The sequence below is a fragment of the Lissotriton helveticus genome, chromosome 3_1 (genome assembly GCF_964261635.1).
Source record: "Lissotriton helveticus chromosome 3_1, aLisHel1.1, whole genome shotgun sequence".
NCBI classification, from domain to species: Eukaryota; Metazoa; Chordata; class Amphibia; order Caudata; family Salamandridae; genus Lissotriton; species Lissotriton helveticus.
The window spans coordinates 1,288,591,258-1,288,609,488 of NC_136061.1; positions in this window are offsets into that span (position 1 = coordinate 1,288,591,258).

Genomic DNA, 18,231 nt, shown 5'->3' on the forward strand with positions numbered 1-18,231 from the left:
GAGTGAACACCATAATACTTGGGTTCGCAGCAGAGGGTTACAAATTCAACTTTAAAAAATCTAGAATTGCCCATCTAACAGTCCTGTTCTTAGGATACGAATTATCAAGTGAAGGCAAAAGCCTGGCTGACAATTTCCTAGAGAAATGTGCCGTACTCCAAGCACCTAGAACACTAAAAAACCTACAGTCAATTCTAGGCTTCCTAAATTTCGGAAGAACATACATTGCAAATTACGCAGAAAGGGTCAAACCCCTTTATGATCTAATAAAACCAGATTTTAAAAGAACCAATTGGACTCAAATACACACAGAAATTTTGAGATCCTTACAAACAGACATGTTAATTAAAACAAAATTAGAAACACGTGATAACACACGCAATCTTGTGATTCGAGTCATCCCAGGAAGATGCGGATTCACATACCTGACCTCTAATGAGGGAGAAAAGGTACCAATTGCATTCAAATCACACTTGTACACTAAGGCTGAAATGAAATTTAGCCCAACGGAAAAAATTCTTACTGCAACACAGACAGCTATAGCAAAAGAACGAGCCCTGGCACAAGGTAAACGAATAATAATCGTGACACCAATACCAGCCCTAGAGGCTGTAACAAAAGCAAGCATTCCAAATGCTAAAGCGCTCCATCCGAGATGGATACAATGGGCTAATTCTCTTGCTGAAACAGACGTGGCATACGAATTTGATCCTAACTTAAAAACACAAGAATTTCTCCAATATGAATTTGAATGTCCTCCGCCGACCGAAATTCTGCCTCTAGAACATTACGGCTGTATAATATATACAGACGGATCAGCACAACCCGCAGTAGGGGGTAAACAAGCTTACAGTGCTGCGTGCGCGATTGTTAAAGGTCGCTGGCACGAAGGAAAATTCAAACCAGCTATCACTAAGACACAATCTCTAGGAGATTGTACAGCTCAGCGAGCTGAACTACTGACGTTTAAGATGGCGCTTGAAAATACCGATCGAGAATTCCCCACACTCATAGTGTGCGATTCGTATTACTGCGTTCAGTCTTACAATGAATACTTGCAGATCTGGCTTCAGAATGGCTTTAAGGATGCAAAAGGAGGCACAATCAAGCATAAGATGCTCTGGGAACAAGTAGTTCTATTACAAAAAGAACTACCAAAGACTCACGTGATACATACACTGAGTCATCAACGTGATGGCGTTCACGTTGCAGGGAATTCATTGGCTGATGAGGCCGCGAAAGCAGCTGTGCAAACGGCTTCCGTAGCTGCCATCACACGGTCAAAAACAAAAATAGACAGCGAAATATTACAGGCTGTCAGCGCTACAGAAAAGGATTCGATAGAAACACTCCCGAAAGGCTTTCCAGTAAAATACTCATACATAACTGATGCAAACAATGTTCCTTTTGCTCGAATCCCTGGATGGGGGATAGGGCAATTCCAAACATGGAACATAGGTTAGGACTGATAATAGCGGCACACGAAGGGCTTGCTTCTATACATGCTGGCGTCTCAGCCACAGTATCATTATTAAAACAGAGATACTGGTGGCCACAAATGAGAAGACAAACAAGGAACTATGTTTTAGAATGTGAAATATGTCAAAGAATGAAAGTATCAACGGTGAGACGTCCAGCGCAGACGCCCCTTCTAATCTCGGATAAACCATTAGCCTGTGTTTACCTAGACCACTGTGGTCCCTTACAAAGGGATGGTAACTATAAATATATCTTGGTTGCAGTGGACTCATGCACGAGATTCATATGGATGTGGCCCCAGCGAACGGCTGACGCCAGAACTGTTATAAAAGATTTGCGAGTCTTTATCGGCACATACGCAATTGGCATGCTGCATTCGGACCATGGTCCTGCTTTTAGCTCTAGAGCTTATAAGGAGGCCATGGTCAGCATGGGCGTTACATTGCGGTACTCTTGTCCATTTCACCCTGAGGGGAACGGAATTGTTGAAAGAAAAAACCGTGACATAAAGCAATCTATAACGGCAAAGGTATTAGGTTCGGGGGCTGGGTGGGTCAAACATCTAATAAGTGTCCAACGTAGTCTAAATAACCTGCCAAGAAATTCTCTGAAGGGATTCAGTCCGTACGAATTATTATTTGGAACTAGGATGTTAGTCTTAGACCTCGACAGTCAGACTTCAGTGGTGAAGGAAAAATGCTTTGATATCAAAGATCGTTTGGCTATTTTGCAGGACTTAAACGAAACAAGAAAAGACCTGAGCAACATAAAGTTGAAACAGCAGCCAACAACCACTGAAGAACCACCACCTGTCCCAGCAAGACCTGTCTGGATTCCAAAAGTCGGGGATCTAGTCAGAGAAAAGATCGCGGTAAAGAAGGAATTTGGGCCTTCTTACAGAAAAGCAGTTCCTGTCTTGTCTATCAACGGGACAAGATCAGTTGTACTACCGCCGCTTGCTGGTAAAAAGGAGAACCGAGTTGTATCCATCGACCTGGTAAAACCACAATCATGTGGCAGATAACAAATAGTAGGCCAAGTGGACTCCCGAAAAGTAGTAGAACACCAAGATTTGCTACAAACACAGAGGTCCAATCTAAGAGGCTAATCACATTCGAAACGCCTACAGAACTACAACAAGGACTATGCAACAATGCAATGGAACTTAGACCTCTGAAAACCCAAATAAAAACATTTAGCAGAGACACACCAATCTATAATGAAGTAACAAACGACTATGCAAGAAACAGTAATCCTGAAGCAATTGGAACAATTGACAGAACTGCATCCGGCTACTTCATAAACTTCGATGATTCCTCTGAAGGCTTCACTGAATCAAAAACACAGCCATCAACAAAAACCTTTAAAGATAAAGTTAAAGTACTTTTGAAACAACTGAAAGAAACCTATCTGATTTCTCCATGGATTGAATTTTGGGTGGGTTTTGGTGCATTTATCCTCATACTTTGGCTCATCATGGTACTAACTTTGGGACGCTTCATTGAGGGAAAATATGCTAAAATGGACACAGCAAGTCAGAAAATCAACTTGATCCTCAAACCACACACATCTTCACACGTCGAGAAAAGAGAACTTTCTTCAGTCAACTTCACAGCCAATCCTATACCGGGTGGGGTAGCATGGGACAACACTGACTACGAAATTTATGGTCCGGTTGAAATCCTGAAATATCCACACCAAATTAAGATCTCGTTGAGTGACTTTGTAAAAGCAAGCTCATTTGCTGATGATTGGGACTTTGAAAGTATAAATAATATGATGTCTGACTTAGTGATGTCTGCTAAATTTACAAAACATGATTATTTGCAGGGTTCGACAAATTATGATAGTATGTACTGTTATAACCACTATGGTAACCATTTCCTACATAGATCTGCACAACCTAGAAATGTTTTAAATTATAATCAATGGGAACATTGTGCAACCCCTCCAAAAGGAAGCTCAAGAACCGTTTATGACAAATATTCATACTTTTCAGGTTTCAACTCAAGTAATGCTGAAACATTTTATTTCAAATTGTCAAATAAGACAGGGACAAAGACCATGATAACAAACACGAAATTGATATATTCAGACTCATTCTTTGAACAAATGAATACTTTTGGTTTTGATTATTGGGACAAAAATGTTGAAGTAAAGAGTGTTTGGGGTACAAAAGAATGGCAAGTACAGGGTATAGAATCTTTGTTTAGAGCCTGCATGATCCCAGAACAAATTATATTTTTAAATGACACTGTTCAACAAACTACCTGTCTTGGCCTAGCCAAAATTAAAGACTTAAATAAACCGTCTATTCCAAAACCAACAATGAACAGCAATAGCTCTACAGATGAAGAGATAGACGTAAATTATGTATTAAACCAAAACAGAACACATCCTGATTGGAAAAAGTGGTTGATCTGGCCCACAGATACTAATAACTGTCAAGACAGATTCCTGAACAAAACACAGGGGTTCAAAATGACCAGGCCAGACCCTAGATATTCCCAAAGACAACACCCAGGGATAATAACCACCTACAGTGTGGGCAAATTATGCCTTCAGTGGCTACAAACTTCCACACTGGCAAAAATTAAGCAACACCTAACTTTACTTACTGATGGTGCTGACTTGCGTGATTTCATTATGGGACCGCGCAAACAGCGTCAGAAATGTTTCATAGCAGCCTCTGTATATGCAGCATACAACGAGGCCTGGAAGGTGACTCAAATTGAGACAGCAGAAAGAATACGGGAAATTGACCGTATTAATTTGGAAAAATCACTTTCTGTAGTGGACAATGGGTTAATGACTCTGTCCTCCAGAATTTTTTCTCTGGACAGCATTGTGTCTTCAGCAATCGACATATTATCGCAAGACTTACTGTTGTTACAACACGGTCAGTCCCAATTGCGTTCTATTGTACAGCTTGGCTGGACGTTACAAAATCTTCGTTCAGGCTATGTGCCTTGACGTTTAATCAACACAACGTCACTATTCAATATCTTTAACCTTACTGATAAACAAATCAGTATGGCACAAAAGGGTGCTGATTATACAATCCTGAGCATTGAGAAACTCGAGAGATTACCAGTGACAATGTCAGAACGACCTGTCAGTGAATGGATAATACATGGGATAATTAATATTCCAATATCTACCTTCAGGTTTCAATACTGCCAAAAATATATACAGGCTGGCATGTACGAAAAATTGGGAAAAGGGTACATTAAAACAACATGGAACTTGCCCTATTCACATGCATGTGTCAGTAATAAAGGACAGAAAGTGTTTCTTAGTGGCAATAATTGTGCGATGTCACTAAGCGGTACACTTCTGTGTAATGGAATTAGTTTGCATGGAGCCTGTGAAGGGAACTCAAATAACCTTTCATGTCACCAACTAGGCGCACCTGCAACAGAGATAGAACCATTCTTTCAAAGACTCTATAATGGGAGTTACGTTCTAATTGTGGACCGCAGATGCTGTAGTCTTATGCCCGGGACTCCTTATCTCGTAACTACGACTGCGAAGGTCAAGTGCTGTGGACGCTTATTGTTCCCCAGCTCCCTTCCAGACAGGGAGGCAAGGGCATGGCCCAACTTGAAAATTACTTCTATTCGAATAGATACTTTAAGCAGAATGAAAACAGTGCTTCTTCAGACGCCGACCAGGCTCACGTCATCAAAAGAAACGTATGATCTCCTAGTCGCAAGGACGACTGCAGAGGTTCACTCATTGTTATCAACTAATTCCCCCATACATTTCGCAGAAATCCTGAATGAAATCTTAAATATTTCTGATACCAGTGGAGTCTCAAAAGTATTTAAGACAGTATTTTCGATGGCATTAACACCATTCAAAGCCATACTGGGTATTTTTCCAGATTTCGTCCATTCGATTTTTGGCGGACTTCCCCTCATTTTGGGACTAATTGCAGGAATCCTATTCCTAGTCCTTATATTTCGTTATGGCAAACCATGTCACAGACAAAACACCTGCGACAAGGGAAGAAACAATCCTAGCCATTGGATACCGGGACCGGATATCAAAAATCCTGGGACTATCCCGGCTTAGAGACCTGAACTTGACTTGGTTTCTTTCATTTCGACCAATGTGGCAACGATGTGTTTTACCTGTATTGAGGTGCTTGCTATGCGGAGAAGAATGCGTGTTAGACACCTGTCTGACGCTACAATCGGATGCGCCAATGGATGCAGAAACATTGTTGAGTCCAATAAAGGCTCATGCTTTGTGCTACCCTCAACGGCTACCAATCCTGATGACGGCATTCGTGGAAGCTTCACCACTACGATTAAGGGGTAGTGAAGTTCAAGATGAAAGCAGCATTGATCAGGTACGACCTTCTGTCAGCAATTCTAATGAAAACGTCAATGGAGACAATCATGCGCACGAATGCATGGTTACATCCTTTTCCGAGTTAGTGGAACTCTCCCAGGAAGCTGTTGACAGCTTTTTCGACAGTCTAAATGATATGATGTTCTCACCAGAGCAGAAATAGAGACTTTTGAGCAAGCTCGCACACGGCGTTCCCTGAATTTGGCCTTCAGCTAGAATAGCAAAATACCATGAACAATTTTCCCTCCAGTTCACGGACAGCAATTTTTTTCAGCAGCCCCAAAATATTTCTACATATTTTTCGGGACACTTATCTTCTGCTTAAAGTAAGAACTATTCTTAGAGAACTAAAATTTCTATTTTTAGATACTTTATAGACATTAGCTGCCCGCTGGTATGTTCATAATTATTTTATTCTATGATGGAATGGTCTCTAACCTTTTTTCTGTATTAAGAGCCATTTCATGTGTAAATTCTCATATACAAATTAGTGATAATGTATAGATATGCGTGATTACTTTAGCATTGTTCTACAGCTTGAGTGCATATAATACATGTGACTGTTTTTTCCGTATATTTGATAAAATTCAAAATGCATTTATGTATTTTGGGGTGGTAAGGTATACACGATACTCTACAGTATGTTTTACTATGCATAGATTCGTAATTATGTCCATAGTTAGCGTGGAGTGGGTGTGATGTATTCCTATAGGTTCTGTATCGATCCCCCTATTCCTGACCCTATTCTGGTTAACAAGTTAACTAGCAGCCATCCCATGAGGCAGAAAACCCCCATGATGCAGAAACCGTTATCTGATTAAGCCACACTACGGCACAGGAACGTGTTATCTGATTAGGTCATAACCCTTGCCATCTAATTAGACAAGCGATATTCCTCCAGCCCCTGATAAGGCATACAGAGTTCTCAAAACAAATCAAACCTATGACAGACCTGGGAAAAACCCTGCGGCCATTGTTTTGATTTCACCGAGAACTTCAGCAAAAGAATGTGCTAACGACCAGGTCGTATGACATCCTTATTGACGTATCTATGTCCATCCTTACGTCAATCTCGGCACCTTAAAGGTATAAATATTACCGATATTGCCCTATGCAAACACACGCGGTGGTGACGAGATCGGAGCAGCCAGACTTGCCGAAGCCCAGAGCAGAGCAGACCCCGCTGGCGCAGCCCCGCCTTCCTGACGCGCTGAGAACGAGACGCTGCTTTCTCCTGCCGAGAAATCCAGCTCCGGCGCTTCCGGGTAGCCCTCGCAGGCAGCCTGGAATATCGAGACCAGAGACGAGAGATACCATCCCTCATTCATCCTAGACTCCAGGTACAGAACTGAATAACCCCTCACAGAGAATTCTTGAGTCAGTCACTTGGCAAAACAAACTTAACTTAAACTCCTACTTTCTACTCCCGCCCACGTATTAGGCTTAGGTCAGGTACATCTGGGGTAGGCGTAGTTAGAAACACCAGTTGAGTACGATTAGTCAAATGTATATGTGTATGTATCTATTTTATCCATTTTAAACCATCATATGGCTTAGAAACCATATCAATGTTTTTACAGTATTATTTTATACTTCTGCTTTTAATGTATGCACTTTACTTAACCATAAGTATTGCAATAATATCGATCCATTTCTCTTGTATGAGAAAAAAGACTGATCAATAAATAACATCTTTTATTGAACACGCCCGTCTCTTCCTTTTCTCTACAATCTGGTGAGACTAAGAATGCACGTACTGACTGAGTAAAATAAGTCGTCTTTTGTTTTCACACGACTCTAGAGATACACTCTTGATTAGGGGAGAGCAAAGTTGTCATGTTCTATGGTTGTCAGAAACTAAATCCCTTCTTGTCTATCCAGGGAGGTTCAACTCCTCCTTGCCTATTCGAGAAAGTTTCTAGTGAACTCTGAGCTAGCTGGCAAACCCAAAACTTTAAGTCTATATCGACAGTAGTAGACCTAGTTAACGTCTGGTCTAGGCCTATACTATTGAAGGTATTATTCCAATGCGCAGAGCCTATTGGGATAATAGGAACTACACTACAAACTAGCTCAAAAGCATTTTTTATTTTTTTTCCAAAAGTGGATAGGATACGTTTTGGATTTGCCCTTTCTGCAGGATCACCCTCAAACTTTTTGCCTTCACTCTCCTGTTTTCTGAACCCGTTTTTGTTGGCTTTTAGGACTCTGTACACTTTACCACTGTCAACCAGTTCTAAAGTGCTTGTGTTCTCTCCTTAAAACATGGTAGAATTGGCTTACACCCAATTGGCATATTTAATTTAATTTCAAGTCCCAAGTGAGGTGGCACTACCTATGCCCAGGGCCGGTAAATTAAATGCCACTAGTGGGCCCGCAGCACTGTTTGTGACACCCACTTAAGTAGCACATTAAACGTTTCTCAGGTCTGTCATTGCAGCCTGTGTGTGCAGATTTTAAACTGCCATTTCAATCTGGTAAGATAAACCTTTTACCAGACCCAAATCTCCCTTTTTAAAAGTCACCCCTAGTGTCGGCCCTAAACAACAGAGCCAGTGTATTTAAAAAGTTGGACATGTAATTCAAAATATTACATGGTTGGTATTAAACAACTCTTACATTTGTTTTTCACTACTTCAAGGCCTACCCCTCCCAAAAGGTAACATTGAAGTTACCTTATTACATTTAATAAGCAGCAACTTCCAATTGGGACCAGGTAGACAGACTGGGTTTAGTATCAAATTAATTGTATTTAAAAGCACTCTTTAATGGTAATATCTGATATTATTCATAATTCAGAAAATGACACTTTTAGAAAGCTAGCATTTTCTTGCCTTAATAATCGGTGCCTTCAGACTGATCCTGAGTACATGACTAGATGTCACCGACAGTTGGTCTTTGTGTATTGCTTCCAGATAGCGAGACGAAGGAAAGGCTGGTGTTGGTAGGGTGGGCAACTTTGAGTTAACAAGTTAGAGGAGCTGTCACCTACCACACTTGCACTTCACAAAGGCTCTCACAAAGGGCTTGTCACTGGGATATGATGAACCCAGATAAGCTGGGGCAGGACGGGGAGGAAGGGAAGCCTGACACCTCAGGGGGTTTGATACCTCTAGAAGCTTCTCCAATTTCAAAGTAGGTACTGGGTATAAACTTTGGACCTCAGATCCAACCCTTCAGCACACTTATGGAACTGTGGATACTCTGCCAGGAAGAAAGACCACTGAGCTGCTGAAATGACTGCCAATCTGCTGGACTGCTGACCTGAAGGAGTGCTGTCCTGCTTGCTGCACTCTTGCTTGTTTGAGAAAGACTAGACGTGCATCTCTTGAGCACAGACCCCAGAGTGATTCCAAGAGCTAGTTGGCTGGGCTCCTGATCTGAAGACTCAGGGACAAAACATGCTTCCAACAGCCCACACCTACACCTTCACCTGGAATCTGCCATCTGAGAGTTGACCCTGCCAAGTGGTGCCACCCCAGTCCTGGACCAATGGACCACCCAGACATTCCCTTGCAGGCAAGTGCAGTGACTCATTGCACCCACCTGCAAGAGGATCTCTAATCCCCTTTCAAAGTGCAGGTGGTATGATGGCTGCATAGTGAAACACTGAGCGACTTCAAAGCAGCTGCTCTGTTTTTCACCTGAATTCTCTGCCCTGGGGTCTGTGCAGGTTCGCAGATCACTATAGTGCAGTATATTTTACTGTTTAGTACTGGGCACACCCTTTGAAAGGTGCTCCCTGCGCTAAACAGATAAATGTGTTGCATAAGTAATACCAGAGGGTTTAGCACAGATTAATTTAGGAGATGGCTTGCGCCTCACCCTGCAAAGAACGGTGGTTACTCCTTGACCAGGGCTCACACTCCAGTCAATCAACACCCAATTTGTTACAGGAAGCAACACAGAGGGTATGGTGGGAGAAAGCAACACGAGGGCACAGGTGGGGAGGAACCAACATGGATGGTGGGTGAAAGGAAGCAACATAGGGGAAGTAAGCAACTCTAGAGGTGAAAACCTCACAGAGGGCCAGGGGTATAACAACACACAGGACAATGGTGGGTGAAGTTATATGAAGGGGGAAAGCAAGAGGGTCAAGAGAGAGGAACAAAGACAATGGGGGAAGACAAGCACACAGGCTACAGAGAGGAATGTGGAGCTGAGGGAAGAAGCACATGGGTGAGAAAGCAAATTGGTGATGGGTAGAACACACGCACGAGAGAGGCCAACACAGAGTAGTGAAGGGGGGAAGAGAAGTACACAAGTGCTCAAAAAGTAAACAGTGGGAGGACACGAGTAATGAGGATATTATCCACATGTGGGAAAAACTCAAGAGGAGGAAGGAAAACCCAGGCAAGCTGATAATTAATAAGCAAGCAAATGAGCGTGACAATAGGGCAAACTAACTGTAACCAATGTGGTGGTGGGGGCAGGGGGGGTTCTAAGCTCTCTGTAAGCTGACAATCGTTTTTTTTTCCGACAAGAAATCTGAAAGGCAATACCTAAAAACAAAGGGGCGGAGTGCGGCGTTAGCCTCCTTGGCTTAATGTTGCGCCCCGCCACTTCTGAAATGCAGGGCTGCACCGTATTTACAAGAATATGGTACAGCCTTGCGTTTCCCCCTGCGCTGCTGCTAATTTAGCTGCCTAGTGCCAACGCAGTCACCCTTGCACTAGAGTGCAAGGGTGCCTGTGCTGAGGTGAATGATTGTTTATGTGCCTTCCTGCACATAAACAATCTGAAATGGTGTTTTGAAACTTCTATGTGTGCTGCTTAATGTACATAATCTGTCAGTGGCGTTTTGCTCTTTCTATGTGTTCTGTAGAACGCAGCACACATGAAACTGCAGATACGAGGAGAAATTAAACATGTCTCTTCGTTGCGGCAGCGTAGGACATGGTTTTCCTGGTCTTAATTTTGGTGCTGCCCCATATTTACTCCACCCGTATAAGTATGGGGCAGCGTCAAAATCAATGGGTGTTGTGGTGGAACGCTCACCACAACACCCATTGCCCGCCCCTTTCAAGCTAAGTACAGGGTGAAATGGTGTCTTATTCACAAGGCGGCATTAAGCCACGCTAAGTGGCTTAACGCCGCCTTGTGAATAAGGTAAAGCCTCTATCGTCACCACAACGTCGAGACAAATGACGTTCTGGTGGCGATAGGGCTTGTAAATATTCCCTCAAGTGTGCAAGAAGGTAAAATGACCATGAACCCTCAACACAGGAATAAGAAAGAAGATACCAGGGATGACCAAATTAACATACATGAATAGGGAACAAGACAGGTCACTTTTCAACATGTCCAGATCATCTGACCTTAATAATAATAATGTAAGATGTATATGATGTGTATCTTTGTTAAACCCATCACCATTGTTCTTATGTTTTTTGTCTCATCAAAAGGCTCTCAGAAAAAACTCACAATCAAGTGATACAGTCTACAGTGAGAAAGCAAAAAAGAATCGAGAAGTGGGAGGTAAAAGGGAAGATAAAGAAAGGGATTTAAAAGGTAAACGAAAGTGGTGATAAAGTAGGGGATACAAATAAAGGAACATTAAGGAAATCAAAAAGAGAAAAGGAAGAGAAAGATATGGGAAGGTAGGGAATGAAGAAGAAGGCATGGTGAAAGAAAATAAGCAGAAAAAAGTAAGTGAGGTGTAGGAAGAGGTAGGAAAGAGAAGATTGTCGGGTTAAGAAGGAAAGGTTTGAACAGAAAAAATGGAAAGAAAGAGCAAGGGGAAGGAGAGGAAATAATGAAAGGGGACAAAGGAGATGCAGAGAAGGAAGGGATGACAATGGTAGGAGAGGAAGAGAAGCAGCAATTGAAGGAAGTAGAAAGGGAGAACATAAAAGAAGGACGAGGGTATAAATAGTAGGAAAAGAAAGAAAAGGTTGGCAAAGGGAAGAAAGTAATAATGTTACAAAGGTTAATTGGATGAAGCGATTTGGAGGGATGGGTCGATGCAGGGTTTAAAAGGATGACACGAAGAAGTACGGAAAGGAAGAAAGACTAAAGGAAGGAGAACGGGAGATGAAACATTGAGAATGGACATTCATGAAAATAGGAGCAAAGGACAGAGAAAGGAGGTGTGAGGAGAGGACAGCGGACCGAGGGGGGCAATTGCTAATGCATCCACTCTGTTGTGGTTGAAAGGGTCCACTTTACTCCAAAGCAAACGCTTATGTTATTATTTCTCACAGCAGGTTTCAAGCAAGCTGCAATTTCCTGTTAGTTAATAAGAAAAGTGAGAGATGCAACAATTGCTCTTGCTTGGCTGCCTCGCAAAGGCTTTGTCGCTCAAAAATGGAACAAAGAGGAGCTAATAACACCCTGTGATGCAAAAAGCAGGCGTTGAGAGGAGACAGAAATCAATTATTCTGGTGTGACTCCAGGAGAGAGAGCGGGAAGCTCTCTGCGCCAGGCCCATGTGGGCTGCCTTCCAGCACATGTAATCCCATTGCTATAGAAGCCTCCTGCCTTTGGGAGCCGCAACCCCGCAATGGGAGGCGGGGGGCATACCACCAATAGGAGTGGTCAACCCGTTCTGCTGCAAGGGTCAGACTGGCCTATAGGGCAATCTGGCAGTTAGAGGTCTTTGTGTGGACCGTGTTTTTTTTTTACTGTTTGTGGGGCTATTTTATTGTCTGCTGGACCAGATTTTACTGTTGATTTGCCTCATATTACGGGACGGGTCAATAGCATCATTCAGCGACACCCCCCTTGGCGCTGATAAGTTGTGAATCATTCTGAACTGACCAGGCTCCTTCTTAGGCACCACGCCCAGAGGTGAACAGACAAACCCTGATAAGGGGGGATGGAGAATGGGGCAGCCACCCACCCCAGAGCCCTCTCATTCCCTACCTTTTGTGCCACTACTAAGGGGTGCCTACGCGCTGACAAAATATTATTGCAATAGTCCACTGGGGGTACCCCATGAGCTGGAAAGCAGAAACCTGTAGAAAACCCCTCAAATAAAGTCCTGGCTGCCTTCCAGTCAGGGTACTGATTAAGCCAGAAAATCAGCTTCCCCAGATCCACTGGTGTGCGTAAATTACTGCTGGGGAGGGGCTTAGGCTCTCTCCCTTTCTCTTTGGATTTCTTAATGTATTTGAACTTGGGATGGGAAGGGTGGCCACAGTATGCACATGTGTGTTTGAACTTACATGCTCCTGGGGGCCAGGTGCACGTCTTCCGATTAAAGGACCAACACGTCCCCCTTTTGTCCCTAGTGCCCTTTGGGAAGTCCGAAAGGGCAGCTTCATGGGTGTTTTATTATTGACACTCTCCAACCACACATTTACTTCTGTCTGGTCCCAACCCATGTCAGGATCATCGACTTTGGCCCATCTAAAGTTCCTGTCATAATCCAACCAGGCCCCCCCCACCATACATTGTTTGTGCTTTCAAAATCTTATTGGCATAACATATCAAGGGTACAGCCAATTCCGGCTTCTTCTCTAACATTACAATGGAAAATACATTAAAACCAAACAACCAATAAGTCATGGATTCCTCTACCCTTGGTTTCCTATCTCTAAATGAGCCTTCCTTACCTTCCTTCTCTTTAGACTCTACCTCCCTTCTCTTAGGTCTAATCAAGGAAAGTATATCTACAAATTCCCCTTTCCAACATTTTTCCTTTGTTTCTGGCGTGACATGCGCCACCAACTTATCACACTTGGATAAAACAGACTCATGGCCGCCAGATGGTGCCCCCCCTTATTTACCTCTCTGCTTCCGGACTCCACTGACTTACCTGCAGAGCACCCTGCTGTCATTGGTTGCGCGGGGGCTGCTTGACCCACCGCCAGAGGAGGCGCGTTCAAATCCTTCTCATGTGCTTTGCCCAAGAGGGCCACCTGCTTACGCAATTCTCCTAGCACCCCCATAGTGCCTGTAGATGAGGCCCAAGGTGCTACTGTCGGGGCTAACTCCTGGCGTGCCTAATTGTTCCAAAAGTGTTGCCACCGTGGACAGTATGGTAGCTGTGGCCACGTGTCCACCCTCCACTGTTGTCCCGGCCTTCCCGGTGGAGGCAGGGACTACCCCACCTTGTGCTGCCCCCTGTGAAATTGGGGCCACCACTGGGACCACCTCGGGTACTATGGGAGTAGGGGGATTAGGAGCAATAGGCGCTAACCCTGGGACCAACCCTGGTATTATGGAGGTAGGGGGATTAGGAGCAGGCGCCAAAGCCTTTAAAGCACCTCGAATCTCTGCCAAAATTGCACCCACGCCATCCCGCTGGTGGCACACTGACCGACTGCGAGGGACTCAGATTAGGTTGGAGGTGGTGCTAGGCACAGGCACAGCTGGAACAGGGGCGGGCATGACGGGGACTATACTGGGCACTGGTGCTGCCGGTACCACAGGTAGGGGGACTATATTTGGGAGCACAAGTGGCGCTGAAAGCCCTGAATCAGGCAAACTAGGAACTGGCGCCGCAGGGGGACTAGGCCCAAGCATTACTGGAGAAACAGGTGCGGGGGGAGGGCCCTCTGGAACCTTGCTCACCCTCCCCTTCTTATTCATCCTGGGCTTTTAAACTAGGGGAGGAAACGCTGCTTTCGGCAGGACTATGGTTCGCCGCGGTCATGCCCCGGGGATAGGCTCAGATACCTCCTCGCTATCTGACACTGGTGCCCCACCCCCTTGTTCCTCCTCACTACTATCCTCCTCCCTGACCAATTTTGCGAGCACCAGCTTCAACAGCTGTGCAATTTCTGACTCCCCCCACTTTCCGTTTCTGGTTGCGCTTGGGTGGCATGCTGAACCCCTTTATTACAAAACTACTGGTGCTTTTTTTCAGTTGTTTCCCCCAATCTAATGCAACCTACCCCAGTTAATGTAGCCACTTAGCAGTAAATGAAGCTTTATACATCTAACACTCAGACCCAGCCGGCTGGTGAAAAAACCCCCCATAGAAGCAGGAATCCCCCCAAATCTGTATTTATAACAGAGGCGCTGTCCCAACTATGGCACTGCACCCCAGCCGCCACGAACCAAAATGACCGATATTTCTCAGCCCGGCAAGCCGGACGGCCCGATGCGCGGCCAATCCTACGGAGTAGCTCGCGAGTACGCCGTCAACGAGTAAAATAACGGGTGCGATTAGTCATGGAAATGTGCCTCCCCCAGCGAGGCTGCGCTGCTACTACAAACAATACGCAAGCAGCCCAGCATTCGCCGCTCTATTCAGCCCTTCTTACATGCACACAGCTCCCGTGCTTGCCCGTCCCTAACGCCGGTCTCCTGCTCAACAAACTAGGAATCACGGAATCAAGGAAGTGTGAGGTTCTGTGAATTCTGAACCCATGGGTTCCATTTTGTGTATGGCAGCCATTTTGTGGCTGCCCTCACATAGGCCATGATTGTGGCTGAAACTAGTCTTTTAAGGACATGTAGACCTTAGCTTGAGTTCATGCTGACTACTGTTTGACCTGAGTGAACTGACCCTGTTGCCTGAAGCTGACCTTCTTAAACCAGTTCCTGCCCTTTAGCTGATCAAGATTGAGGATCAAAGCACAGGACATTGTAGAGTTTGGTATGCACACACACACCCCTTATCCTGCTTTCTGTTCCTTCTTTTATGGTCTGTTTATGATATGGGTTGTTGTCCTTTTATTATGGGTTTGTCCGGTTTGTCTAAAGAAGAATGTTGGGTTTGTTCAATGATTGATTATGGGCCGAACAACTGTAAAATGGGTTTGTCGTTTGGCAGACCTTGCATGTCCATGTTAGGCATTATTTGCATGCTTGCAAAAGCTAGGACTGCCCCTTACTTGTATGCTGAAGTTTGTAACCCTAAACATATAAAAGGCCTCTGTTTTCTGTATTATTCAGACTACCTCATTCAGTTGCTACGGCTTCTGTGTGACGTGGCCTCACTTATTAAATGTAATAAAGATGTCTATTCATATTTTCAGCTTCTGTGCCAAGTTCTTTTTTTATTAGTAAGTATTCCCTGAAAATGAAGATTTCAGTTCTTCAAGTGCCCTCCCCAAAGCGAGGCTGCGCCGCTACTATCAACAGTATGCCACAAAGCAGCCCAGCAAGCGGCGCTCTATTCCGCCCCCAGCCTACGCGCACACAGCTCCCGCACCGGTCTCCCACTCGACAAAACCAGGACAAACCAGGAATCCAACCCCTCGGGCCACTAAGGGCGGTCACATACCCAGATGCGATAACCTGAATATGGACAGCACACAAGGCCTTCCCCTCGCGCCCAGAGCCCCAACACCTCACCTCAAACACAGCTACGCCCGAACCGTGACGCTACCGACGCCTCGAGGAGTCCCGACGACCAAGGCGCAATAATCTGCTGCCGACCGCGAAGCGCTACACTCCCACGAGGTCGAAGACGGCAGCCCGCAGCAGATTTGAAGAAAGGTCCGTTCAGGTGTGCAGTGCAGGAACAAGAGGGCGAGCAGAGGAGTACCTGAGGCTAAATAGCCACCTTGGCTCCGCCCACCCCGCCTGGCTCCCGCCGGAAGCCTGTCATCCGCTGACCCGGAAGGACTTCATGTCCAGTAGCCAACCGGCTACTGGACAAACTATGGTGGTGGGGCGGGGATCCGGGAGGCCAGACCCTAAGGGCACGCTTGACTAGGGCTCACGCTTTGCACATACATTGCCTCAAGCAAAAGCACAAATACATGCAGAGTCACCTAACTTGCAAAACGTCTATACAGAGTGGCTTTACAAGTACATATCTGCCTCGATATGCAAATGTGGGCTACTTTTTTAGCTATCTGATTTGCTAATGGCTTTTATTTTGAAGCTGGGTACACTTTTCTGCCCAGTCTGACCCTGTGGGCTGAAGGCTAAAAGGTTCATATCCCTGGGATCGCCTTTTACCCACCCCATCCAAGAATGCTTTGTTTTCCACTTTTGATAATTACTGCAAAAAAGAAAATATTATATGTGTAAAACCTTTTATTGAAATGTTAACAAGTTGGAACTGTATGTATACATTTGTATTTTTGATTAGATGAGATGTTTTGCTTATGTCAATATTTTATGTGATTTATTTAAGCAAAAGCTTTTTTAAATAAGACATGTACTTACACAATTGAATAAAAACAACCAATTTTTCAGACACTTAGTTTATTGTTTCTGCTATATCCTCCGCACATTTTTGTATGCATGATTCTCTAGTTGCCTAGGAACTGTTTATCACATTTGTTTTCTACTTTCAACATTCATCTGGTGACAGGGTCGCCAACCTTTTTTGTACTGAAAGTTACTTATATTCAATGAACGCATTGAGAGCTACTAATGTTATAAGTATTGTATAATTTCAATTTTTTTATATGTATAATAATTCAACTAAGCAAAAGTTTTCTAATTTAATAAGCTGGGCTGCACACAGGTGAGCTACTCAGAGGTAACTGGAGAGCTACAGTAGCTCACAAGCTACTGGTTGGAGACCCTTGCATGATGTGCTTGGAGCATGTCTTAATTCCTGATTGGTGCAAATGGCAACCAATCAGAACACATAGAGCTTTCTGTTGGTGATGGAGAAGTGGGTTTCAGGGAAATGAACATTAAAGGGGCCTTTAAGACAATTCACCTGTGACTTTCAATTAACATAAAATTCATTAATTTCACTCTCGACCTTCAAAAAGGCCTATAGTAAATTTGATTGACCACTGTCTAGAAATGGGTGTCTTACGTAGGTCCAAGCTGGCTGGATTCATTCCATATGTTCGGGATATGCATATTAATACACTGTAATAGAAGCAAGCTTAATGAAAACATTTGCACAATACCAGCACTCCTGGGCATAAATTGTACACCACTGACATAGAAAGAATTGAGCAGTGTCAGATTGACAAAGGCTGCTGAAATATGTGCACTTTGGTGAACCTTAGAGGAGTTTGGATTCCCTACACCTGAATTGTGATGATATTCACCCAGAAAATAATAATTTGAGAAATAAGCGAGAGAACAAGTAACAGTGAAATCAAAACATTGGAACTATAATGAAAAGGTAGGGCAGAGGGGTCCAAGATAGGTCCAGGAGAGTCGGATGCATGCTATATTTTCAATATAGCCACAGACTAGGAACATAGTTGTTTTTAGATGAATTTTACATAAATGGATTTTATAGTCTACAAGTTGGAAATGTTTTTGACCTTTTCGGCCAGAATTTCAGGATGTTCTTGGGAAATATTACATTTGCCTTCAATGAATTGAAAGATAAGTCAATTACGTTGTTAGTGATTACATGTTTATACTGAAAAGCGTTCGTGGATCAGGACTTCCTGTACCAACTGTGAAGACACTACAATAAGTGAATAAGACCTCGGTATGGAACTGAAAATGGTGGACAGAATAAAAGACCCAATAGCTAATAGATCAGTACAAAATATAGTAAGGCATTCACAT